Source organism: Panthera pardus, unplaced genomic scaffold (assembly GCF_024362965.1).
Source record: "Panthera pardus isolate Hobbes unplaced genomic scaffold, ASM2436296v1 HiC_scaffold_2, whole genome shotgun sequence".
Classification (NCBI taxonomy): domain Eukaryota; kingdom Metazoa; phylum Chordata; class Mammalia; order Carnivora; family Felidae; genus Panthera; species Panthera pardus.
Genome location: NW_026526765.1, coordinates 83,378,369 through 83,405,800, shown reverse-complemented (window position 1 = coordinate 83,405,800; position 27,432 = coordinate 83,378,369). Strand labels below are relative to the sequence as shown.

Below are 27,432 nucleotides of genomic sequence, written 5' to 3'. Positions count from 1 at the left end.
AGCATTAGCCCCATTTCAGCTGAGCTCGAGCTCCACTTCAGGTGAGCACAAACCCTGTTTCAAGTAAAAACACGAGCCCCAAGTGAGCCTCACTTCTCTCTCTCTCTGCCCCTCATGGGGTTCTCTCTCTCTCTCTCTATCTCTCTCCCCACCCCGCTCACGTGCATCCTCTCTCTCTCCCTCTCTCTAAAAATAAGTAAATAAATAAAATGGCTATGGTTTTGATTCAAAAACATATGCTCTGAGTAATTTTTGCCTATTCTTATCAATATATATATAACCTATACCATCTATACCATTAAGATGATTAAACCAAGTTAAGGCTCATGTGTCCTGTAAATTTCCAAAGGCCAAAATTTTTGTTGCTGACAAATACACCAATGGTCAACTTTACAAAAGGTAAAATAGACAAGGCAATTTTTAATTAATTTATTTGTTTATTTTTGAGAAAGAGAGAGAGAGACAGAGAGAGACAAAGAGAGGGCAGGGGAGAGGAGGGGCAGACAGACAGGGAGACACAATCTGAAGCAGGCTTCAGGTGCTGAGTTGTCAGCACAGAGCCTCAAGCGGGGCTCGAACTCATGAACCATTAGATCATGACATGAGCCAAAGTCAGCTGCTTAACCAACTAAGCCACCCAGGTGCCCCTGAAACAGACAAGGCAATTTAAACTGCTATAGACAACCAAGGATAAAAATGGGACTAAAAGCACATTAAGTATGCAAGTTTTATACATACATAACAAGTTTTATACATACATAACAGTGCTACAGTATACCCAAAGATTAAACATGTGCACGTACATGCACACACACACACACCCAAATGACCCCTCTGAAGTTACAAAGGAATTAATACTATCTAGTGGAATAACAGATTCTGCACGTGTTGATATTACTCAAAAGTTTGTTTGAATTTAAACCCTGGCATAGCACAGATAAGTAACTCAAAGATAATCAAGAAATTAATTAGCACCCCACCCAAGATCCTTTACACAGTTTAGAGTTTAAGACTAATTCGTAAAACTGTATTAGTATGCCTTATGCCTTCTTCATAAATAATTATAAATTATATAATTTAAGTGAATAAACAGAACAAAAAGATGGATCAAAGTTATAGCATTAATTAATATCACCTAAGATTATTAACCAAAATGGAATTATAATTAGGATGGAAATGATTAATAAAATCTGTTGAATTAAACTTATAAAATTAGTCTCATCTACTGTTTCAATACTTGTATTTTTCAATTTTTATGTAAAATTGTCAATCTTGTCACATATAAAATTTGTCCAAGATTTGTAAATATAGGTCAATTTTTAACCAGTTCAGAAAGTAAAAAAAAATTTTTTAAATAATAATCACACAGTAATTTCTGAAAATGTGTTAATAATTTGCCACAGTTACTCAGATGTTAAGGTTGCTCATCTTGCTCATTGTTATTTTCCCAGACCAAGCACAGTGTCTGCAACACTACAAGTAGTCAATTATATCAAACTGAGGTTCCATCTTTCAGCAGCCTGTACCAAATTATTTTTCATAACGTTTTCCCACCCTGAACATTTAGTGCATGTCTGCTTATGTATATTTTCTGGGAAGAGGATTAATATCTTTTATTCCAGACTCAAGTGACTATATGGCACCAAAAATAATTAAAAGCTACAGATTGAAACAAATATGGGCATGCTAACTGTAAGTTGTGTCTCTCAAACACACAGTAGAGAGCTGAGGTCCCTCTAAGAACAGTTCAGAAAAAGAGGTCAACTCTAGAAGGAAAAGGGTTTTTCTGGTTGTTTTTTCATATTTTTGTATACTGTTTTGCCTGTTAATCAAAATTAGAAGATTACAACAATTATTCATTTAATTCGACTGTCACAAATTCAGCTACTGAGACATCTACACTACATCATACTTTAGTAAGGAACAGTACAGTTATCATTAAATGTACCTACCACAAATGGACAAATATGAGGATACATACTAGATAATTCTCTTTGGAATCCAGACTGGCTTATTAAATATTCTTTTTTATTGATTTCTGTAATCCTTGCTTACTTTAACTCAGTAAAATAGCGGCTAAATCTTACATGATAAAGTAAGCTAGACTTCCAATTAATTTTCTTTTACATGCCACTTTAAATCTTCTTTTAATACTGAGTATACCTATTTCATAGGTGAACACCATAGAGTCCTGCCCCAGCAAACTGACTCTACGTGCTCATCCTCATGCCAACTGTAACTAACATGCTGCAATTCCACAACATTACATCAAGAAAAAGCCAAGTTCCAGATTTTACAGTTTGATTACTAAGATTACATTAGCTCATACCAGTGGTTTAGTCACCGTATCAACTATTCGTATTAAATCTTTGGATGCAATGAAAGTTAACAATGCTATTTTTATGTTGTGCAAAAAAAAAATCATTCAGTCTGTTTTCCCTTTTTGATTACAGTTCATTTAAGGAAAAAATGTTGCTGTATGGCTTGACAATGTTTTATGTGTCTTCGGCTGATAGAACACACAAAACGTTTGAATAGGCCCATTTATTTGAGCAGACGTATTAAATAATACTTTAAATGTGAACATGCATGTCATAAATTTTGTAGTCTCTTTAAAGTAGGATAAATCTGGTATTTAAAATAGTCTTTGTTCAAAGCCATTTTTTTTCTAACAGTCATAAAGGGACTCTGATTTGTGCTGCATGAACAATGCCAGCATCATCATTTTAATGTTATCCATATGGGCTTCTAATAATAGATAAGAGTCTACATTTGTATTATATGTCTTAGAGACATTTAAAATCTAGATAAGGAAAGGCTGATTTCATTGGCCCCATAGTTAAAGGAAAGCAGACCCTAATTAAAAGAATTCTGTTCTGAATTAACTAGTTTGACATGTGCTAATTGACAGTTCCTGTGAAATGGTTCTAATTAAAGTCAATATGTCTTTTTCAATTAAAAGGAAATTAAGAATATACTAATATACATTAACAACTTAATCTGCCTTCAATATCCCATACATCAGCTGCTTTTTCCCCCCTAATGTTATTGAAGAACCATCTGACATGAATCATCTACTGTTTGCTTATGGTATCTCATTATTACTTCACACGAGCACAGCAGTAGTATATGTCCCCTTGAGGAAGAGAGTAACCTGCATATGCTTTAATTTTCAGAGCTCCCAACTTTTAACTCATTAAAAATAAACACACCTTTTTGAATTCAGAAAATGGACATTCTTAGTAAGTTTTGCTAACTGAAAACAAAGACAAGTGTTCTCAATTAGTTGGTCATTTTACTATAGGCCTTAGAGGTAATTGCAATTTGCTGGAAAGAAAGCTAGACTATGTTTTCATCATTTGGCTTGATTCAAAGCAAAGCATGATTTGAGCAACATACAGAAAACATCCTTCAAATTTGTTCTGTTTCCCAAGTGAAATTTTGGGGAAATCTCAGGTGGGAATACTTTGCATTGTATACACAACAGAAAAATAGAAAGCAAAATTGCTCAAATGCTAGCACTAACAGAAGGCCCATAATGTTCACTGAAAATATAGCATTAGTGAAGCTGTTTACAGCAACATAATATTCAAACGTGCATTACCAAAGCTACGGTGTTAACAATTTTAATGCTACAGAAGGTAATATTAAACTCAAGCACCAATAATAATGTGCACAACATTAAAATCACACAGAGACCTATGGAAAAAATTAAAACTATTTTCTTTGGTATATTATAATTTAGACATTTTAATTAAAATTAAAAGTATGTTAAAAAAGTTTTTATACTATCAAGACACTATATGCAGTCCTTTCATATGAGACAGCAGATATTCTGATGGATGTTCCATCACAACCCCCTTTCTACAGTTTAAATTCAACCATAAAATGTGGCTACTTATAGCAATAGGAAATTATTTTACTTAATTTTACCAAAATTAATTTAATGAACATTTAATGCAGAACAAAAAAAGTAAACATTTTCACTTTTCTACTTTTATTCATTTATATTTTGAAAACATTAAATTTCTATCACTTGTAGCATTCTGAGTATGTATGAGCGTGATGGAGAGACAGTTAGCCAGCCAGTCAATACAAGATCACTCATTGAAAGCATTTTCCCCAAATGTACTCTATTAGTCTTTTCCAAGTAGTTACCAAAAACTTTAATCGGGAACTGTAAAAGTCTAGTGATTTTCCAAAATGGGCAAATGCACATTAACCCATGTTCAAAAAAGCACCTCCCTATGATTATAAATATAATCAGACTCAATAGTCAAAATGCAATGGTCCTTATCGCCCTGTGGAGCCCCTAGTCTGATTTCCAATCTCAGGTTCTTGTTCCTCGAGCTGGCATAGACAAACTGCTGCAGTAACAGCATGTATTCAGCTTTCTGAAATGGGAGGGAAGCCAATGCAGCAACTTTTCTGCCCAATTAAAGAGTAGTGTCTATAGCAGGCCTACACAACATAAGGCCTGCAGACTGCATACAGCCATGAAGCAATTGTTCATGACCCACCTACAGAATTGAGAAAGTAGAACAAGTAGAAAGACAGACAACATGGCACCCATGTCAGCAACAAGCGATATAGCTGTCCCACAGATTCACTCCATCTCTTAGTTTACATGTTATAATACCCCTTATCTAAACTCAGGATACAAATCAACGTGCTTTGTCAACCCTGCCAACAAAGGCATTCACTGCACCCATGCTAACCTAGTATAAAAACCTCCCAACAGATACAAACTAAATGGAACTAAAACTAGGAAAACTCTATAGCATTCATCTAACAGCTTATCTTCCTTAAGCAGTCAGTAAATATTTATTGATGATCCTCATGGTTTATATTTTCTTTTCATCTCTCTCTCTTGCTCTTGTCATTTACTTACCAATGGGTGACCAAAAAAATTATTTTCCAAACTGGAACACTTTTAAGAGTGGACATGGCAGGGAGCAGTGTCATGGAAGATGGCAGAGTAGGAAGCTCTAGAATCAGTCCCTCCACCAAAACAACTATCATTCTGGCAAACAAACAAACAAACAAACAAACAAACAAAAAACCTGTTAGAATCAACTATTTCAGAACTCTGGAGTCTAGCTGAACACTGGTAGCATCCAAGGGAACACTTGATAAAGAAAAAGACTGGTAAGTTTTGGTGAATTTCCGCATTACATATGACAGCTATAATCCACAACCTTGCTGAAAGTAACCATGGGGACAATGGCCTAAATTCCTGATGCAGCTTTTTGGCATCAGGGTGGGCAGTAGAGACTTTCTCCTCCAAAAACCAAAGTTCTGTGTCTTGATCTATACAGCAGTTCACTGAGGGGCCAGGACAGAGACAGCCAGTGGTTCAACCCATCAGGTTGCTTCATTACCATCAATGGAGGAAGTCACAGAGACATAATACCCTTAAAAATTTTTTTGTTCTCGGGGCGCCTGGGTGGCTCAGTCGGTTGAGCCTCCGACTTCGGCTCAGGTGATGATCTCATGGTTCGTGAGTTCGAGCCCCGCGTTGGGCTCTGTGCTGGCAGCTCAGAGCCTGGAGCCTGCTTCCGATTCTGTGTCTCCCTCTCTCTCTGACCCTCCCCCGTTAATGCTCTGTCTGTCTCTGTCTCAAAGATAAATAAACATTAAAAAAAAAATTTTTTTTTAATTTTTTTTTGTTCTCTCATTGGATCCAGGTATTTAAGGAAATCTCTGTCAGGTCACTGGCTGACCAAAGATATAACAGAATATAGACTTCAGTGATCATACATGACAAGAAATACAGTCTTTGCAAAATCCACTGTGGAAAGGTCACTAAACAAATGAGCTACTGCAACCTTCATCAAGTAACAACAGCACTACTTGGTGTAGTGGGAAGAATTTGATTTCCTAAATTGCATTACAATATTCAAAATGTCCAGATCTCAACAAGAAAATTATAAAGCACACAAATAGGAAAATATTACTTTCATAGGAAAAAAGGAAACTGACAGAAACCATCCTTTAAAAGCCTAGACACTGAACTTAGTAGGCAAAAACGTTAATTTACTACCTTAGATATGTTTGATGAACTGAAGAAAACCATGGACAAAGAACCAAGGGAAATTAGGAAAACGACATATGAACAAATAATGAATATCAACAAAGAGAAATTATTAAACAGGTAAAAGTAGAAATTATGGAGCTAGACAATACAAAAGATAAAAAATTCATGAAAGGGATTCAACAGCAAATATGAGCAAGCAAAAGCAATAACCATCACATCTGAAAACAGGGCAATTATAACTGCACATTCTGAGGAAAAGAATAAACACAAATAAAGCAAAATAAACAGGGGCCTAAGAGACCTATGGGACACCATCAAACATCTCAATGTGCACATTATGGGAGCCCCAGGAGAAGAAAAAGCAGAAAAAAATTTTTGAAGAAATACTGCTTCCCAATTTTGATGAAAGACATGAATATACACACCCAAGAATCTCAACAAACTCTACGGAGGACAAAGAAATCCACACCACATTATTAACAAACTGTTGAAAGACAAAAAATCTTGAAAGCAGAAAGAAAGAAGCAATTCAAGGGTGGCTAGGTGGCTCAGTGATTTAAGCATCTGACGTCAGCTCAGGTCATGACGGTTTCATGGGTTTGAGCCCTGCATTGGGCTCCATGCACTCACTGCACAGATCCTGCTTGGGATTCTCTCTCTCTGCCCCTCCCCTACTTGTACTCTCTCTCTCAAAATAAATAAATAATTTAAAATTTTTTAAAAAGAGAGAGAGAAGCAACTCATAATACACAAAGCATTCTCAAAAAAGATTAACAGCCAGGACAGGGGATGGGCTAAATGGGTAAGAGGCATTAAGGAATCTACTCCTGAAATCATTGTTTCACTACATGCTAACCAATTTCGATTAAATTTTTAAAAAGAAAATTAAAAAAAGAAAAAAAGATTAACAGCCTATTTCTTATCAGAGACTCGGAAGGCCAAATGACAGGAGGACAACATATTTTTAGAAATTGAAAGGAAAAAAATGTCAATCAGGAATTCTGTACTCAGCAAAACAATGCTTCAAAAATGAAAAAGAAATTACAACATTACCAGAAAAGCAAAGCTAAGGGAATTCACTACTAAGTAGATCTTCTCTATAAGTAATGCTAAAGGAAGTCCTTCAGGTTGAAATGAAAGGATACTACAGAGTAACTCAAAGTCATACAAAGAAATAAAGATCACTGGTAAAGGTAACTACATAGGTAAATATAAAAGCTAGTATTATTGAATTTTTGGTATCTTTTTTTTATTTTCATATCATTTAAAAGACATGCACAAAAAATAATTATAGGTCTATGTTAATAGGCACACAATGCATAAAGATGCAATGTGTGACACTAACAATATAAAGGAGAGGATAAAGCTAGAAAGGAGTAGACTTAATTTTTCAACTGAAGCTAAACTGGTATCAATTCAAATAAGTTTTTTTTAAATGTTTATTTATTTATTTTGAGAGAGAGAGTGTGCACTTGAGTGGAGGAGGGGCAGAGAGAGAGGGAGAGAGAGAATCCCAAGCAGGCTCCACTCTGTCCGTGCAGAGCCCAACATGGGACTTGTACCCATGAGCTGTGAGATCATAACGTGAGCCAAAGTCAATACTCAGATGCTTAACTAACTGAACCACCCAGGCAGCCTTAAACAAAATTATTATCAATTTAGGATGTTAACTGTAATCCCCATTGTAACCTCTAGGAAAATAACTAAAAAATAAACATAAAAAGAAATGAATACACCTGAAACCAATGTAACATTGTCCACTATATTCAAATAAAACAAAAAAATTTAATGAAGACAGAATCAAAAGGTATACTAGAAAAAAATCAAACACAAAAGAAGGCAGCACGTAAGGAAGTGAGGAACAACAACAAAAAACAGGACACAGAGAAAACAAATAGAACAATGGCAGAAATAATCACTTTTATAATCACATAATTATAATCAATAATCATTATAAAAGCAAACAGGTTAAACTCACCAATTAAAAAACTGCTACTGGCAGAAGGAATTTAAAAAATGATACAACAATAAACTGCTTATAAGAGACTCATTTTACACCCAAACACATAAGTTGAAAGTGAAAGGATAGAAAAAGGTATTACATACCAATAGTAACCAAAAGGGAGCCCAGCTGGCAGTATTAACATGAGACAAAATGCATTTTACATCAAAAACTGTTGCAAGAGGGCACCTGGGTGGCTCAGTCAGTTAAGAGTCCGACTTTGGCTCAGGTCATGATCTCACAGTTCGTGAGTTCAAGCCCTGCGTCAGGCTCTACACTGACAGCTCAGAGGGTGGAGCCTGCTTCGGATTCTGTCTCTCACTCTCCCTTGGCCTCTCCCCCTCTCCCAATGTCTCTTTCTCTCTCTCAGAAATGTGTAAACATTAAAAAAAAAACTGTTGCAAGAGACAGAGAAAAACATTTTATAGTGATTAAAGGATCAATTCATCACAAAGATATAAGAATTATAGGCATAAATGGCAAGGGTGTGGAGAAAAAGGAACTCTCATTCACTGTTCTTGAGAATGCAATCTGATGCAGCTACTATGGAAAACAGTATGGAGGTTCCTGAAAAAATTAAAAGTAAAATTAACATATGATCTAGTAATTCCCACTACTGGGTATTTACCCAAAGGATGCAAAAACACTAATTCAAAAAGATATATGCACCCCTATGTTTACTGCAGCATTATTTACAATAGCCAAGATATGGAAGCAACCCAAGTGTCCAAAGATAAGTGAATGGATAAAGATGATGTGGTGTGTATGTATGTGTATGTATGTATGTATGTATGTATACACATACATATTCAGCCATGTAAAAGAAGGAGATCTTGCCATTTCCAACAACATGGATGGATCTAAGGGTATAATGCTAAGTGAAATAAGTCAGATAGATAAACACAAATATCATATAATTTCACTCACAGTGCAATTTAAATAACAAAACAAAGAAAAAAAGAGACAAAAAATACTCTTAAATAAGGAAAACAAACTGGTGGTTGCCAGAAGGTAGATGGGGGATTGGTAAAAGAGGTAACGAGTATTAAGAGTATGTTTATCATGATAAACACTGAGTAATGTACAGAATTGTTGAATCATTATACTGTACATTTGAACTAATATAACACTATGTTAATTATACTTTAATAAAAATAAATTTTTCAAAAAAATTATAAACATATACACATCAAACAACAAAGCCTCAAAATATATGAGGCAAACAGTGACAGAACTGAAGAAATAGACAGTCTACAGTAAGAGTTGGAAACTTAAACAGCCCCTTTCAATAATGGACAGAATATGTACAAAGAAAATCAATAAGAAAATAAAGGACTTGAACAATACTATAAACCAATTAGACCAAGAGACATATATAGAATACTCCACCCAAGAATGGCAGAATATCTATTATTCTCTACTGCACTGGAGCATTCTCTAGAATAAACCATATGTTAAGCCATAAAACAATTTTCAAATTAAAAAAAAATATCTAAATCATTCAAAGTATCTTCCCTGAGCACAATAGTATGAAGCTAGAAATCAATACTGGAAGAAAAACTGGAAAACTCAAACACATGGAAATTAAACAACATACTCTTAAGCAAGCAACCAGTAGAACAAGTAAAGACTCACTAGGCACAAAAAAAACACTTTGAAATAAATACAAATAAAACACAGCATACCAAAACATACAAGGGGTAGCACAAGAAGTGTTCTGGGGGAAATTCATGGCTGCAAACACTTACATTTAAAAAAGAAGATCTCAAGTCAACAAACCAACTTCACACCTTAAGGAACCAGAAAAAGAACAAACTAAACCCAAAGCCAGGAGAAGGAAAGAAATAATAAAGATTATAGCCAAGAGAAACAAAATAGAGAAAAGCAATAAAGAAAATCAATAAAACCAAAGATTGGTTCTTTGAAAAAAATCAACAAAAATGAGAACCCTTCAGCTAGACTGACTAAGAAAAAAAAAAGAAAATGCAAATAACTGAAATAATAGATGAAAGCAGGGACATTACTACATTCACTTTTTCAATACTATTTTGACTACTTGGAGTCTCTTGAAGTTGCACATAAATTTGAGGAACAGTGGTTCAGTTTTACAAAACTAAAAGGGCTATAAGAAAATACCATGAACAACTTTATACCAACAAATTGGGCAATCTAGATGAAATGGATGAATTCCCAGGAAAACACAAATTACCAAGCCTAACTCAAAAAGTAAAAAGTCTTAACAGACCAGTAACAAATAGATTGAATCAGTTAATAAAAATATGCCAACAAAAGGAAAGTCAGGACCATAAGCCTTCATTAGTGAAATCTATCCATCACTGAAAGAAGAATTAACAACATTCCTTCTCAAACTCTTCCAAAAAGATAGAGAACTCTAACACATTTCATGAGGTCTGCATTAAACTGATACCAAAGCCAAATAAAAATAACATAAGAAAACTACAGACCAGTATCTCTTATGAATATATACAAAATTCCTCAACAAAATACCAGCAAACCAAGTCCAAGAGCACATTTAAAAAATTACACATCATCACCAAGCAGGATATAACTCAGGTATGCAATGGTGGTTCAACATATGAAAATCAATCAATGTAATGCACACCACACTAATAGAAATTAAAAAACAAAACTACATTATAATCTCTATATATGCCAAAAAAAGAAAAAAACAAAACAAAAACAAAAGCATTTGACAAAATTCTATGCCCTCTCATGATAAAAATGCCCAGAAACTAGGATACAAGGAAATTCCCTCAACATGATAAGGGGAATTTATGGAAAACCCATAGTTAATATCATAGTAGTGAAAGAATGAAAGCCTAACCTCAAGATCAAGAACAAGACTAAAATGCATGTTTTGATCACTGCTATTCGACTTTGTAGTGGAAGTTGTAGTCAGAGCAATTACCCAAGAAAAGGAAATAAGATGCATCCAAATTGATAATGCCTTTTAGAAGTAGAAAGAAGTAGAAGTATTTCTACTTGCAAATGGCATGATTCTACTTATACAAAATCCCATAGAATCCATACACACACACACACACACACACCTACTAGAGCTAATAAATGAATTCAGTAAAGTTGCAGAGTACAAGATCAACACACAACAACTAGTTGTGTTTCTATATGTCAGCAATGAACAATGTGGAAATTAAGAAAATAATTCCATTTACAATCGCATTCAAAAGAACAAAATGCTGAGGAACAAATTTAACAAAGAAGGTGAAAGACTTATACACTGAAAACTATAAAACATTGCTGAAAGAAATTAAAACACCCTAAATAAATGGAAATACATTCCATGCTCATGAATTGGAAGACTTAATATGGTTAAGATGACACTACTCCTCAAAGTGAACTAAGTTTCTCAAATTTATATGGAACTACAAGGGATTCTGAATAGCCAAAATAATATCCAAAAAGTAAAATGCAGTTGAAAGACTTACACTTCCCAATTTCAAAATTTACTACAAAGCTACACTAAGCAAGAGTGTGGCAGTGACAGAAGCATAGGTATAGAGACCAACAGAATAGAACTGAATGAGTCTAGAAATAAACCCAATCATTCATAACCAACTGATTTTTGACAAGATCGTTCAACAGGGTAAGAACAGTCTCCAACAAATGGTTCAGGGATAAATGGATAACAACATACAAATAATGAAGTTGGACCCATACCTCACTTCTTATATAAAAATTAACTCAAATAAATGACCTAAATCTAAGAGCTAAAACTATACAATTATCGAAGAAAAAACAGGGGTAATCTTTATAACCTCAGATTTGGCAAAAGATTCTAAGATTTGACACCAAAAGCATGAGCAATAAAAGTGAAAGACAAATTGGACTTCATAAAAATTAAAATCTGTTGTACATTAAACAACATTATCAAGAATGCCAAGGAACAACCTAAATAATGGAGAAAAAGTTTACAAATCATAGATATGATAAAGGATTAAAAATGAGAATATACAAAGAACCCTTACAACTCAACACATAGACAAACAAACCCAAATAAAAAATGGGCAAGAAACGTACATAGTTTCTCCAAAGAAGAAAAAGCACATAAAATATTTTCAATATCTCTAGTCACTGAAGAAATGCATAATGAAAAAACTCTTCATATCCACTAAGATAGCTTTAATCAAAGAATAAATTAATAAAAATAACAAGTGTTGGCAAGGATGTAGAGAAACAGGAACCCTTATACATACCTGGTGGGAATACAAAATAGTACAGCTGCTATGGAAAACAATTTGGCTATTCTTCAAAAAGGCAAACACAGAATAACCATACGCTTCAGAAATTCTGCTCCTAGGTATACACCTAAGAGAAATGAAAACACATATCCACACAGAAACTTGTACATGAATGTTTATAGTAGCATTATTTATAATAGCCAAAGGATAGAAACAGCCCACGTGCCCTTAAGTGGATACACGGATAAACAAATTGAGGTATGTATGTATTGCATATGTGTGTGTGTGTGTGTGTGTGTGTGTGTGTGTGCATTCAGCCATAAAAAGGAAAAGAGAACTGATATATTCTACAACTTGGATGAATCTCAAAAACACGACACTAAGTGAAAGAAAGCAGACACAAAAGATCACATATTGTATGGTCTACTTAAATAACTGCTTGTAAGGTTTGCTGTGATTTTCTTTGATTCTTTCAAACACTATGCATTTTTCAAGTAGTGATATTGTTATTTACATTGATTTAATCTACAGTCTCCACAGAGTTTCATATATGATGCCCATCTTCTCTGTATTAGTCTCTCCTATTTTAATCCCTAATGCTTCATTTTTGTCTTTTCTCATTAATAAAAAGTACAATTATACATCTAAATCTACCATTAAACTACAATTATTTTAAAGTGATAAAATAAAGCCAAGTGCATAAGGAAAATGCACAGACTGAGGGCATCTCCAAAATTCTAAGATGTCATTCTTAAAAGTACACAGTTTCTGTAATGAAATGTAAATGTTTACAGACTTTTCACCAAGAAACAGGAGAACCTAGGCTTGGTCAAGGCCATGTAAGGTAACAAGTAATTTCAGAATCCTATTACTTACCTTTGTATTCTACTTGGGGGAAAAAATGTATTCCCAAAGTTTTTAATCTTTAATATATAAATGTTTGTACTATATAAAATCTTATAATAAGGTATATTTGTATATATAAATATGGCTATTACTGGACATCTAATTTTTAAGAGAAAATAAGTTTATTTCAAAGCACTACTTAACTCTATTAGCTATGAATTATTTTGGAAATGCTCTCCTGAAACAAATTTGCTGAGTTTATTTTACAAGTTTAAAACCAAGTAAAGAACTACAATGAGATACCATCTCATACCTTTCAGAATGGCTAAAATCAACAACACAAGAAACAACAGGTGTTGGTGAGGATGTGGAGAAAGGGGAACCCTCTTGCACTGTTGGTGGGAATGCAAATGGGTGCAGCCACTCTGGAAAACAGTATGGAGATTCCCCAGAAAGTTAAAAATAGAATTACCCTGTGATCCGGCAATTGCACTAGTAGGTATTTACCTAAAGAATGTAAAACCACTAATGCAAAGGAATACATGCACACCAATGTTTACAGCAGCATTATCTATAATAGCCAAATTATGGAAGTAGCCCCAAATGTCCATCAAATGATGAATGAATAAAGAATATATGCTGTATGTATGTATATGTATGTAATATATACATACACATACATACATGCGCACGCACACACACACACACACACACACACACACACACTCAGTGGAATATTATTCGGCCATAAAAAAGAAAGAAATCTTGCCATTTGCAACGACGTGGTTGGAGCTAGAGTGTATTACGCTGAGTGAAATAAGTCAGAGAAAGACAAATGTCCTATGATTTCACCCATATGTGGAATTTAAAAAACAAAACAAGAAGGAAAAAAAAGAAAGAGAGAGAAAGACAAGCAAACCAAGAAACAGACTCTTAATTGTAGAGAACTGATGGTTGCGAGAAGGGAGGTGGGTAGGGGAATGGGTTAAATGGGCGATGGGAATTAAGACGTGAACTTACTGAGATGAACACAGGGTGATGTATAGAAGTGTTGAATCACTATATTGTACACCTGAAACTAATATTATACTGTATATTCACCAACTGGAATTTAAATAAAACTTAAAAAAACAAATAAAGAATGTTTTTGGGTAGTGTAAATCAAATACAGTATACATTTCTCAAAATTCTTATAGAAGATAAATGGTTTTATTGCTAACATGACTATGATCTGAACATAAAGAAGAAATCCAGTACCCCCATCATGAAAAAAATGAATTACTTCTCCAAGACTAAGTATCTCTTTTTCAAATATCAGTAGGTTTCCCTAAAAGTCAATAAAATCAAAGTGAAACACACAAAAAGAAACTCTGAATTCCTTTATTCATTCACAGTAATATGAAATAAACACAAAACCCACATTTCATTTTGTGTTTATGTAAATATTAAGCAAAGCATTCTAGCTGTTTATATCTTGCTTTGATCAAGCAGGCTTATCTATGAAAAAAAGAAATTGCTATGTTGCTAACGCTAGCTAAACCCATCCTATAAAGTCTAGAGTCTGGGGAAAATAAATTTTTTGCAAGAAATCTATCCAATCAATAATCAGAATTGGGAATATGGGATGTCTTGGTCCTTATTGGAAGAACTCCCCTTTTTGCCAGAATTGTTATTCAAGCACTTCGGCTATTATTCCCTTCTTTCTCTACGATGTCTCTCTACCTTGAGTATTCAGAAATAGTAAGACATCCTCCTAATTTATGCATTAAGGAAACTGTTTGCACTGTTAAACAAATAGACATGTTTCCTACATTTATTTGTTCATGAGTTGAAAACAGAAATATAAGGTGTTTTTAATGTCTTTCTGGCTTTGCCATATAAAATAATTGCTCCCAGGCACTCTTAATTTACATACCATGACTTTTGTGACATTTCTCTCTTTTTGTATTAAGTGAATATTCATCTTAGGTCTCTCAAAGCACAACAACTTTTCTCCTGATTCTGATCCCTTTCTAGGATTCAAAATCCCTAGATGCGTGATAAAGAGACAGTCACTTTCTTGCCAGAAAAAAGAAGGATATATATGCAAGTACATAGGTCACTTTCTAAGTGTTTCCTTTAGTTAGCTTCCTCTTTACTGTGAACACACACAGCTTCATTAAACCGTGCCAATTTTCAGTAAGACAGCTTACATACAGAAAAAAATTACATGAGAAGAAACCCAATGACTCTGAAATATTCTGTCCAAATGTGTGTACTTCTAAAATGTAGCCCTTCTTAAAATTTTATAATATTCAGTAGAATACTTTTTTAAAATATTTTAATGTTTTATTTATTTTTGAGAGAGAGAGAGAGAGAGAGAGAGTGAGAGTAGAGGAAGGGCAAAGAGAGAGGGAGACCCAAAATCTGAAGCAGGCTCCAGGCTCTGAGCTGTCCTGTCAGCACAGAGGCCAATGCAGGGCTCAAACTCACAAGCCATGAGATCATGACCTGAGCCGAAGTTGGATGCTTAACAGACTGAGCCACCTAGGAGGCCCTCAGTAGAGTACTTTTTTAAAGCTCTAATTCTTCCACATGTGTCACTGATTCTCAGTAGTCATTACCACAGACTGTGACAGACACCAAGTATCTCAAAGACCAGGTTTCTAGTTGAGTTTCTATTAATGCAATATGTAGGACATACATAAAAGATGCCGAAATAGTAAATAACATAGATAACAATGGAGGTATTATGCTGTTTGTTAAGGTTGCTGTGTGAAACGTTCCCATTCTCCTCCTCTTCAGAGCTGTAATTAAAACTTTGGCTGCCTGGGGCACCTGGGTGGCTCAGTCGGTTGGGCGGCCGACTTCGGCTCAGGTCATGATCTCTCGGTCCGTGAGTTCGAGCCCCGCGTCGGGCTCTGTGCTGACAGCTCAGAGCCTGGAGCCTGTTTCAGATTCTGTGTCTCCCTCTCTCTGACCCTCCCCCGTTCATGCTCTGTCTCTCTCTGTCTCAAAAATAAATAAACGTTAAAAAAAAAAATTAAAAAAAAAAAAAAAAAAAAAAAAAAAAAAAACTTTGGCTGCCTGAAACCAAATATAAGGTTGTGTTCTCCTCACTGAGCTGTCAATCTTTCAACTAGTTGGTTTACAGATTCTGAGAGAATACATGCCCCTGTTTTAAACATGTGGATGAAATATATTCCCTTGGCAAATTCAATTAGATAAAAAATGGAGCTTTTTTTCTTAATTCCACATCACTGTGAAACAGTGACAACTACAGGACCTTGGACTGTTACCTTGTTGAACCCTTTCTACTTATTAAATGATGTGTGTCTTATTGTATCCATGCACAAATTCATATTCAAATGTATACACTATACTCAAGTGCATTTAATGTAATACATATTTATAAATCTAAGTTGATAAAACTTTGACACAGATATCACGAATGTATGAAGAAAATGAAAGCAAATGCCATAGCCTGAAATATTAAAAAAAAAAGTTAAAATTCTCATTAGCTCTCTCACATTTATGTTTTTGCTAAACATGTCAGCAAATGTATACACTGCATAATTTCCTATAACATGAATCAAAGGTCAGTTAGAAAACATTTCACTTTTCAGTTTGCTGATCAATGCACAGATTTAAATAATGTGTGCCATTTTTGCACTGGATTTTTTAAGTGTTTTTTTTTTAAAAACTAAAGAAGTATTATGCTTCAAAGTTTCTATACAAGCAGGTCTTATAACAAAAAAAGAACCATAATGACAATAACTTTTGGGGTACGCTGAAAGTTAACTTTCCTTGGAGCCGCTTAAAGCAGTCTAAAGAACATAGTCTTTTCCCATTGCTTTTCAATGGTTAAAACATTATACATTGTATGAGTTAAAAGCTAACAAAAATAAGTAATAATAAAATTACTATTATTTTTATCACTCAAGAAACTCAAAAACAGTTGAAACAATTTTCCCAATACTTTCCCAAAATTCTTACCTCTGGTCAAAGTTCCAAGTAAATATATCATCCCCAAAGAAGAATCTCTCTGAAAGCTACAAACCTCTTTAAGGGATCTAAGATTTAACTATGATTTGCACATTTCCAGGCTATTTACTGTGTATTAATATTGCCTCCATATTTTAACTTGCAAAAATGCACAGCAAAAGATCTAGGTGAAATGTATGAAATATCAAAGTTCATCTGTGGCATGTCAATACCAGATACAGTTTTAATGAAACACCTGCACTGCAAATAGAGGAGTATAAAAGAAAGAAAAGGAAGACCCAAGTTAGAGGGCAGCACAAGTGAAACAAAGACATAAAATGAAACAGCAGTGAATGTCATTGGATAAAGGCTCTTCAATGACTTTAAAAATACCCTGAACCAAGAATCTGCACTTGTATCCACAAATCATACTTTGGTCATTTTTTTTTCTGTTTTACTAAAAAGAATTTATATTCACTATAATGTGTAAAAGCCTTGTAACTTTATTTATTGCCCTTTTGAAAAAAGCACTAACATTAGTTGACCTGGATTCTCAACACAGATTTTTCTTTGATTTAGAGGTAGATGAAAAAAAAAAAGGACAATAAGTAAGGCAGAGAAGAGAAAAAGGAAGAGAATATACTGAAAATACGTAAAATAACTATTACGGAAGATCAATAATCTTTTCAAGCAGAAGAAAGAGGGGACTGTTTTGTAGGAAATGCCATAATTTTAGTCATAAGATATTTCTTTAAAACTTGTCTCATATTTGTGAATGTGTGCATGTATTCCTTCAGCCCATTAATTACAGAAAAAAGGATGACAGACACGAGTGAGAGAAAATAAATGCTGTGGATCTACTTATAGGAACACGACAAAGTGAATTTTTCCTGCTCCAAACACAAAGAAATGGTAGATAAAATACAACCAAAAAAGTAATATATAGCTTAGAAATACCCAGGCTCCAAAAGCAAAGAGAGAACCCTAGCCAGAGTTACAAGAGCCAAAGCTAACAGCCTGACAACTTAGAGAAGTACAGAGTAGAAACAGGTGTAAGAGCCAGTAGCTGAAGTTTTAAGGTCCATAAGTAGGGACATAATACATGGTTTAGAGCCCACACAATAGGGAAGTTAAACTGAAGTAACTGGGATACCTGAGTAAAAAGTTCAGATAATCACAGGGCTGTTTGCCCTATTAAAAAAAAGTGTCAAAAATAAAAACAAAATCTCTTCTCACAATCCCAGAAGAGAAGAAAGGAAGAGGGTTCTCTGCCAAAAGCTCTACATAGGAAAACAGTTTCCTACGAAAGAGCAAAACCTGAAGATAGGTTTGAGGTCTGAATTTATGTTACATGCATGGTATGGTAATCCCAAGTAAGATAAAAAACAGATCCTAGGGGTGCCTGGGTGGCTCAGTCGGTTAGGCGTCTGACTTCAGCTCAGGTCATGATCTCTCGGTCCGTGAGTTTGAGCCCTGCGTCGGGCTCTGTGCTGACAGCTCAGAGCCTGGAGCCTGTTTCAGACTCTATGTCTCCCTCTCTCTCTGACCCTCCCCCATTCATGCTCTGTCTCTCTCTGTTTCAAAAATAAATAAACGTTAAAAAATTTTTTTAAAAAAAACAACAGATCTAGTAAGGAATTTTTACATACTATTATGGTATGATCTCCAGGAAATAGTAAATGAAAAAAGCTGTGATGAACAGTGTAAATAGTAAGCATATGTTTATATAAGAAAGAAAATACAAATACATAGACACACATATTTGATTCCATTTATTTTAAAAGGTAGATATCAATCAAAAGCTAACTAAATTATTCATCTGTAAGAAAGAAAAAAAGCGGGTGGAAAGAAGGAGAGAAGCCAGACTTTTCTAAATTTATCTTATTTTACTATGAAACCGAAAATATCTGATATGATTATGAAACAAAGTTGAATCCAGAACTTAAAAAGTACTCCCCAAAATTTGAAAGTAAACTGAAACAAACTAATCCATGTATCAAGTCAATGGCTTAAACACACAATTCTATCAAGAGACAGATTGATTACAGATTGTCAGTGGGATGTACAACAAGGACCAAAATAATGGCAAGAAGACTTAAACTATTTCAGTTGCCATATTATTAATAATGGCATTGATGTTGACAAACTGATATCAATATATAAACAGCAATTATTTGTATTAAGGTCACTAGGAACCAACATTTTCAGCTTAAAAGAAAAACTCACAAACACAAAACCAAAAAAAGTTAAAAATCCTTGTAATCCCAAATTTGAATTAGAAATATCAGGATAAATTCATGAAGTATTTTTCTTTTAAAAATGTTTATTTCCTAACTGATCATATTTCCACTTTAAAGGTCTAGAAATAATGACAATTCCAGAGCATTGAGCACCCCCAACATCTAAACTGCGGTCTCCAAATGGAACTTTTACACTAAAAGGAAATAGAGTTACTTAAAACAAATGATCCCAGATCTGGGGTAGAAAACAGACAAGATGAGCCTGAAATACCTGACTGCACCAGAGAACAAGTAAGTTATCAAAAGGTGATGGTGGTGTGTCAAAAGGGCTCAGTAGCTAACTTGAGGAGATTGCAAAAGATGTGACAATGTTAGGAAAAAGATAATAATGTCAATAGGTTAAAATATTAAATGTGTTAAAAATCCATATGTTCATAGCAATAATAAAAAATGAATATTCACAATTTCTTTTGGAGGATGCCAGAGAACCAACTTACTATTTTGAAAACTAGTAAGTAAAAGGTAAAAACCATGCATTTTTTCCTGTCTTTTCTTACTAACTGTATCTCAGAAAAACTGAATAGTTGATGAGGGCAAGTTCTTCTTTATAGAATATTCCAGCTAATAGATGAAAAAGAAAGTTAGATTTTACAACTCTGAATGGCAGGATGAATCTGGGCAATGATCATCAACAGGTGCTAAGAAAATCATTAGGTAAATAGCAGATAGGGAACTTTATAATCTACAGATCACGCTGACAATACCTGAAACTACTGATCAATCTTAACATCACACACACAAAAAGAGCAACCTCTTATGCCTCCTGATGTGATGCAAAAGAAAGTATACAACACCATGTATGAAATATTCTTGCCAAATAAAAATCAAGCCTGTGTAAGCCTGTAGATATGAATACTGGTTGACAGAGAATAGAGAGAAACACATTTAACAACACTTCAGATGCAATTAGCAAATCCTGAATGTGGTGTACAGGAAAGAGTTAATACAGCAGGATTGAAACTGCTATCCTTAGAAAAGTCTGTTTGCAAGACTGGCCTTTAGCTGGTGTCTGAGAATTTGTATTTCAGTAGAGTTCCCACCATTCCCAGAACTGATAAGAGTGCTCAATGTGCCTGTTTGTACAATGTGGTTTATGCTGGACATCTGTTCTCCTTCTACGAGTCCAGAATTTTGGTATATGCCAGGCAGAAGATGCCTACATAACCAGCCTCCAATAAAAACCCGGGCACTGAGTCTCTAGTAAGCTTCCCTTTTAAACATTTCACACATGTTGTCACAACTCATTCCTGAGGGAATTAAATACAACCTGTGTAACTGCACTAAGAAAATACTCTTAGACACTCGTGCCTGGTTTTCTTCAGACTTTGCCCCGTTCACCTTTTCCCTTTACTGATATTGCTCTGTATCCTTTTGCTATAATAAATCATAGCCAGGAGTACAACTATATGCTGAATCCTTTGAGTCCCCCTAGTCCATCAATAAACCTGGGGTGGTCTTTGGAATCGCCAACACAATGGGAAACTTTACAAATTAATAAATTTATCTGTTCAATAAATAAATTGCACAAAAAACAAGGTGGGAAAATCTATAAAGAAATTTAATAACAAATGTTTAATTATAGTGTTTTGTTTCAGTTCCTATGACTAAATATGGCAAACACAGACTGAAAATTTATTCTATGATTCAGAAACATAAAACCTAAAAGAAATTTAAATAAACATCCAAATAATTCTACAAGTCTGTGGAATTTCTACTCTTCAGGCCATTCAAATTTAAAACTGCAGTAAGACTTTTGGGCCAACCTATATAAATAAACTATGACTCAAGAAGAGTACCGAAAACCTGAATATGTTTATAAACATCAAAGAATTAAATCAGCAGCCAAATATCTATCCACAAGAAAGCACCAGGCCAAGGCTGTTGTTTTTAGGCAAGTGTTACCAAATCTTATAAAAAACAGATAACCTTTATTTTAAATAAAATATTCCAGAGAACAGAATAAGAGAGAAAGCTGTTCAGCCCATTATATAAAGCTAGTATGATCTTAATGCTCAAAATGACAAAACTGTATTTAAAAAACAATAGGATATTCAAATTTACTAACATAGATTAAAGAAATTCTACACAAAATATTAGCAAATTTAATGAATTTAATCATGCAGAGTGCATCTATATACATCATCTACATATCTACCTATCTACATACATGTATCTACACAGACTACATCATGATCAAGTTTTATCCCAAGAAGCCAATGATTAATCAATGTGCTTTGCCACATCAATATGTAAAACAGGAAAGATACAAGAAACTTTTAAAAGGATATAAGAAAAAATTCAACATCTATTCATTACCTTTTATTAAGATCCTCTTAGCAAGTTAAGAATGCAAGGAAATTTCCTTAACCTGACATTTAATGGGAAAATTTTTAAAGCATTTACTTTAATGTCAGAAACAAGATGGGAATGTTTATTACTACATACTGCCTACATTCAACTTTTCTTAAGTACAGGAAATCCTAACCAATTTCAACAGTAGTTATTATTTTCAGGTAATATTATTACATACAATATCCCAGAGAATCTACAAAGTGTCAAAACTAATAATAGAGTTCAACAAGGTTACTGGATACCAGATCAAAATACAAATAACTAATAGTACTCCTATGTACAAGGCAATAACCAAGTAGAAATGTAATAGAAGGTCTCATTAGCAATAGAAATAAAATCATAATGTACCTGAGTATACCTAACAAAATCAGAGTAAGACCTCTTATAATTTATAAGGAAATTATTAAACTTTATTGTCAGGTATAAATGGAAACATAAATGAATGGGAAGATATACCATAATACTAGATGGGAAGACGTAAGTTTCATGAAAATGTCTATTCTCACTAAATTACTTTATTAATTCAATTCCAGTAGAAATCCCATGAGAGTTGTTAACAGTACTTGACAACAGGACCCCATAATTCACACGTGAGAGAAGACACTGAAAACAGAACAATTTTCAAGAAGACAGACAAGGTGGCAAGACTTACCTTGAACAGCCATCATCTTATTATAAAGCTCTGATAATTTAGATGGCATAATACTGGCACAAAGATAAATAAATCAACAACACAGAATAGAGAACCCAGAAATAGATTCATCTACATATGGCAATTTGGTAAATGAAAAAGTTGGCAATACAAATCACTAGGAAAAGGAAAAAGTATTTAAAAAATTAATCCGAAGAAAATTAGGTACATATATGGGCAAAAAATTAGATCACTGTCTCACAAAATAAATCCCAGGTAATTTTAAAATGCTAAATCTAGAAAGCAAAATTATAACATTTCTAAGGAAAAAAGCAGGAAATTAACCATATGACATCAAATAAGGAAAACTTGCTTCAACAAGATACAAAAAATTATAAGCATTAAAGTGAAAAGCTAAAACTTCTTACATAGTAAATTTTAAAACTCCTATATAATATACCAAACACCATAAACAAAGTAAAAAGACACAAATAGGACAAATTTATAAAGCATGCAACCAAAAATGAATTATTATAAAGAACTTCTAAATCAAAAAGAAAAAAAAAACAATTTAAAAAAAAAGAAATGTAAATAGGTATTTCACAGAAAAGGAAATCCAAATGGTCAAGAAACATATAAAAGGTTGCTCAACTTCACTAAATGTTAGGGAAATGCAAATTAAAACAAAATAACATTTGATACTATAGTCCAATTACATTAAGCTTCAGCAACTATATGAAAAAAAGGAAATCTTACAGAGTGCTGGTTGAATCATAAGCTGAAATAGCTACTTTAAGGAATGATTTGGCCTCAGTGTGTGAAGTTGATGATTACAACAAAGAAATGCATACCCTAAAAAAAAAAAAAGAAAAAAAAAGAAAGCCTTCACACGTATGTGTAAGGAAACATGCATAAAAGTGCTCACTGCAGCATTATTTTAACAATTAAAAACTGAAAATAGCCTAAATGTCCATAATTCAGTGTGTCATTGCAGATAAATCTCAAAAACATAATGCTGAGTTAAAACTAATCTCCAGAATATTAAAAGTATAATACCATTTGTATGAAGTTTAAAACATGCAAAAAATGGGGGCACCTGGGTGGCTTAGTTGGTTAAGCATCTGACTTCAGCTCAGGTCATGATCTCATGGTTTGTAGGTTCAAGCCCCACTTGGGGCTCTGTGCTGACAGTTCGGAGCCTGGAGCCTGCTTTGGATTCTCTGTCTCCCTCTCTCTCTGCCCCTTCCCCATTCATGCTCTGTCTCTCTCTTTTTCAAAAATAAAATTTTAAAAAACATTAAAATAAATAAACTTAAAAACATGCAAACAATGGTTTATATGAGAACTTCTCGCAATGATAAAAATGTTCTGTATCTGCACACCCAATACAGTAGCCTAAGCTACATGTGGCTATTAAACAGTTGTAATGTGGCTAACGTTCCTGAGGAACTGAATGTATTTTATTTTAATTAATTTAAGTTTAAAGAGTCAGATATTAATGTGTCTACCCTATTTGGCAGAGCAGGGCTATATAATTTATGGGTACATACATACACAGAAATATAAAAACTTACAGGAAGAATACACATCAACTTCAGGATAGCAGTTACTCCTGGGGAAGTGAAGTGGGTGGGAATGGAATGTGAAGCGATTGGACAGTCTCTGTGACCTTTCATTTCTTTAAAACAACAAAAACATATAAAGCAAATATGCCAGAATACTAGTATTTGTTAAAACTGATGAATTTTTAGTATGTTTGAAATATTTCCCATTTACTTTTTCTAATATTTCCTACTTTAAATGTTTCCTTTTCACTTCTTTGAAATATTTACCTATTTAAATTTTTAAATAACTTTTTGAAAGTAAACAGTGTTTAAATATTTATCATACTTGGAGATCTAAAGCCAGGTGATCAACTCTCCTATATATAGTCTCAATGAATACATATGTAACATTGAGAAAAGCAAACAATGGAGCAAAAGCTATGACACAATACACTTGCATAGTTACTAACTTGATTTTTACAATTAATTTTCAAAGGTCCAACAAAGAAATTTCAAAAACGTATTATTTTACTTAGATTCTAAATATACCAAATGGAATAACCATGTGTTTATCTTATAATTAGAAGTATTAAAAATATATTAAATAAAATAGTCAAGGTAGCACTGAACCAGGGATCCAGGCAGTTCATACTAACTTTCTAATACCAGTTTGTATTAACTTTCTGTATTCTATTCACCACATTTGCTCATTTGTACAGGATGACCTAGAAAGTCTCTGCATTCACTGTCAATTTTTATAAGATGGGAACTTTTAATCCAGTTTCATTTCTTCTTTTAAATATGTACTATAAGTTGTTTAGAATAATCATCCCTTCGTATCAAAGTGTGAAAAATCTACATACCTGAAATCCAAGTTCCCTTACTGCTGTCTAACTGTCCATACAACAGACAAAAAAATAGAAGAGTAAAATAAATGATCAGCTGGTCAGGGATCCACGGCTCTCAAACGCATTTTGCAAAGCTGGAAACTCTTCTAATAGGTTGATTTTCATGTGGATATCCCGAGATCCTGAATGGAATATGTGATTCTCCATATATACTGCATTCTTAGAGTACATATTCTTAGAGTGCATATGCTAGCAGGGGCGGGGACAGAGAGAGAGGTGGGGAGAGAGAGAAGCCCAAGCGGACTCCGTGCTGACAGCAGGAAGCCTGATCCCACTAATGGTGGGATCATGACCTGAGCCGAAACCAAGAGTTGAATGCTTAACAGACTGAGCCACCCAGGCACCCCACAAAAATTTTTAACATATGCATAATTCTAATGCATATTTATGCCCCATTTTATAGAAATATTGAAGATCCTATGAAGAAAGAAAGGCAAATACAACTACTCACATGTGTAACATTAACCAGAGATCTCAATTCATTCAGTGCTCTACCCATGTTATCATGCATCCAAAGAATGTGGAAGAATTAGATCTCTGCTGTTCACACACACAACTTTTACTTACATCACAAAGTGTATAACAAGAATGTTCAGAGCAAAGGAGATTAAGTTTAACTGCTTATGATCTTGTAAGATGTACATGACTATTATTGAATGGTGAGGCTTTGGGGTTATTTTGGAAGGTAGTACAAAAGGCAGGAAATGATGGCAATTAACTCTTACTTTTTAGTTTATTCTGTAGCATAATTATTGACACATTTCTGGTTTCTATCACCTATCATAAAATATATATACAACTTAACAATGCTCTGAAATTAACTTCTCAAACTTGATGGCGGGGAGGGGGAGGCAGTATTCTTACTAGACATAAGTATTTTTTAACATATGGACAAATTCAAGCTTGCAGTACAAGGGCTGAAAATTAGGGAAGAGCATGCCCCCTACTCAAAGGGGGGAAAAAGCATTTTAAGCTTCCTTAACCTTAATTATAAAGTTGACCCTCCTAGAGCCCACCATAAACCAGGAGTTAACAGATAAGATTACAATGTATTTGAGGACAAAATTACAATGCAGTTTGAAACACTCAAATTTCCTTTATATTCTCATCTATTCAGAGCCAAGATAACACTGCTGGTTGTAAAATACAGGGCTCCTTAAAGGAACACCTTTTTTTAAGTCCAAGGATTAAAAGAGAAGAGAGAAAAAGTATTATCAGTTTGGTATTTCTAGTAACATCTAATACTGAATATTCTATACCAAATACTGAACATGCAAAAAATTTTTACTTTTTGATAAATCTAAATTGAAAATTACCAAAAAAGAATGGGTGGGGTGGGTGGGAATGAATGTAAGGTTACTGTCCTCATGATTAAAATATACAACTCAAATACTTAGATTTAAGCTGTGATTAAAAAAATAAAGAGAAGGGTCAGGGTGCATGGGTGGCTCAGCATTGGACTCCTGGTTCCTGCTCAGGTCATGACCTCACAATTCATGGGATAGAGCCCCACATCAGGCTCTGTGCTGACAGTGTGGAGCCTGCTTGGGATTCTGCCTCTCTCCCTGCCCCTCCCACATGAGCTCCCTCTCTCCTCTCAGAATAAATAAATAAACTTTAAAAAAATTTTAAGAGAAGGGAAATATTTTATAAAACTAAAAATCTTTTGATTTCTTAAATTTCTTGTAATTTATGAATTCAAACAACAGTATGAATAGTTCATGTAACAAAGCAAAATTGACAAATTTAGAGTGAAACTAATGGGTTCCCTGTATAAAGTTAAACTTCAAAAGAGTAAAATCATCAATGAAAAAATAATATAAATTCTTAATGCTTGCATTAATATCTTAGGAAAGAATTTTTGGCTATCTTCATAGTTTCCAAAGTTGTATTTTCCTACACTTTAAGGCAAAGGAACACTGTGTACAAGAAAGGGATATGTGTAAAGAGATAATAATTTAGCATATGGATTTATTCCTCCAATTTCAAGCATATAAAATAAAATCATGGGGTTTTTCTCTTATGGTTCAGGTTTTAAATTTAACATAACTTTTATAAACTATTTTATAGAATTCCTTATTACCTCAAAATTAAGTGTATCTAGCCAGTAGAAAATTACTTCCAACTATATAATTTTATCAAAACTCTTACCACTAGAAGTCTGTGATATATAAGATACATGAAATAATGTTGTTATTGATTAGATAGGGAAATTTCTCACTTCTTTTTATCATTCATATATATATATTTTATTACTTTTTCTATTTCTCTCAAATGTCTGTTCTCCTAAAACCACATACTTCTCCTTAGTATTTATAACTGTTTTAATTTAATTCTGAAATTATTTAATTCCATATTCTCCACTAGATTGTAATTTCCTCCTAATTTATTCCCAGCATCTACCATAGTGTCTGACTTAGAGAAAATGATCAATAAATACGTGTTAATAAGTGGACGATAGTAAAAACAAAATACCAACTATTCCTTTCACTTTTAGAAAATCTCTCCTGTTTGCTATATATAAATTGGGCCTCAATAAATAGGTGACTCAATGGAGACTTAACACCGGAAGAACTTCCTCAAATTGCAGCTGTGCATCTAAGAAATACACCATTTTTATCTCTTTTGT

At 33.8% G+C, this 27,432-nt stretch overlaps 1 long non-coding RNA gene across 1 annotated transcript in view; it reads right to left on the bottom strand.

Annotated features, from left to right (window-relative positions):
- Positions 1-27,432, bottom strand: part of LOC109254677 (uncharacterized) — a 141,411-nt gene that overhangs the window by 58,513 nt on the left and 55,466 nt on the right. The window contains exon 5 of the long non-coding RNA XR_002074924.2: positions 4,892-5,023. This is a non-coding gene — a long non-coding RNA (uncharacterized LOC109254677). The remainder of the gene's footprint in view (positions 1-4,891; positions 5,024-27,432) is intronic.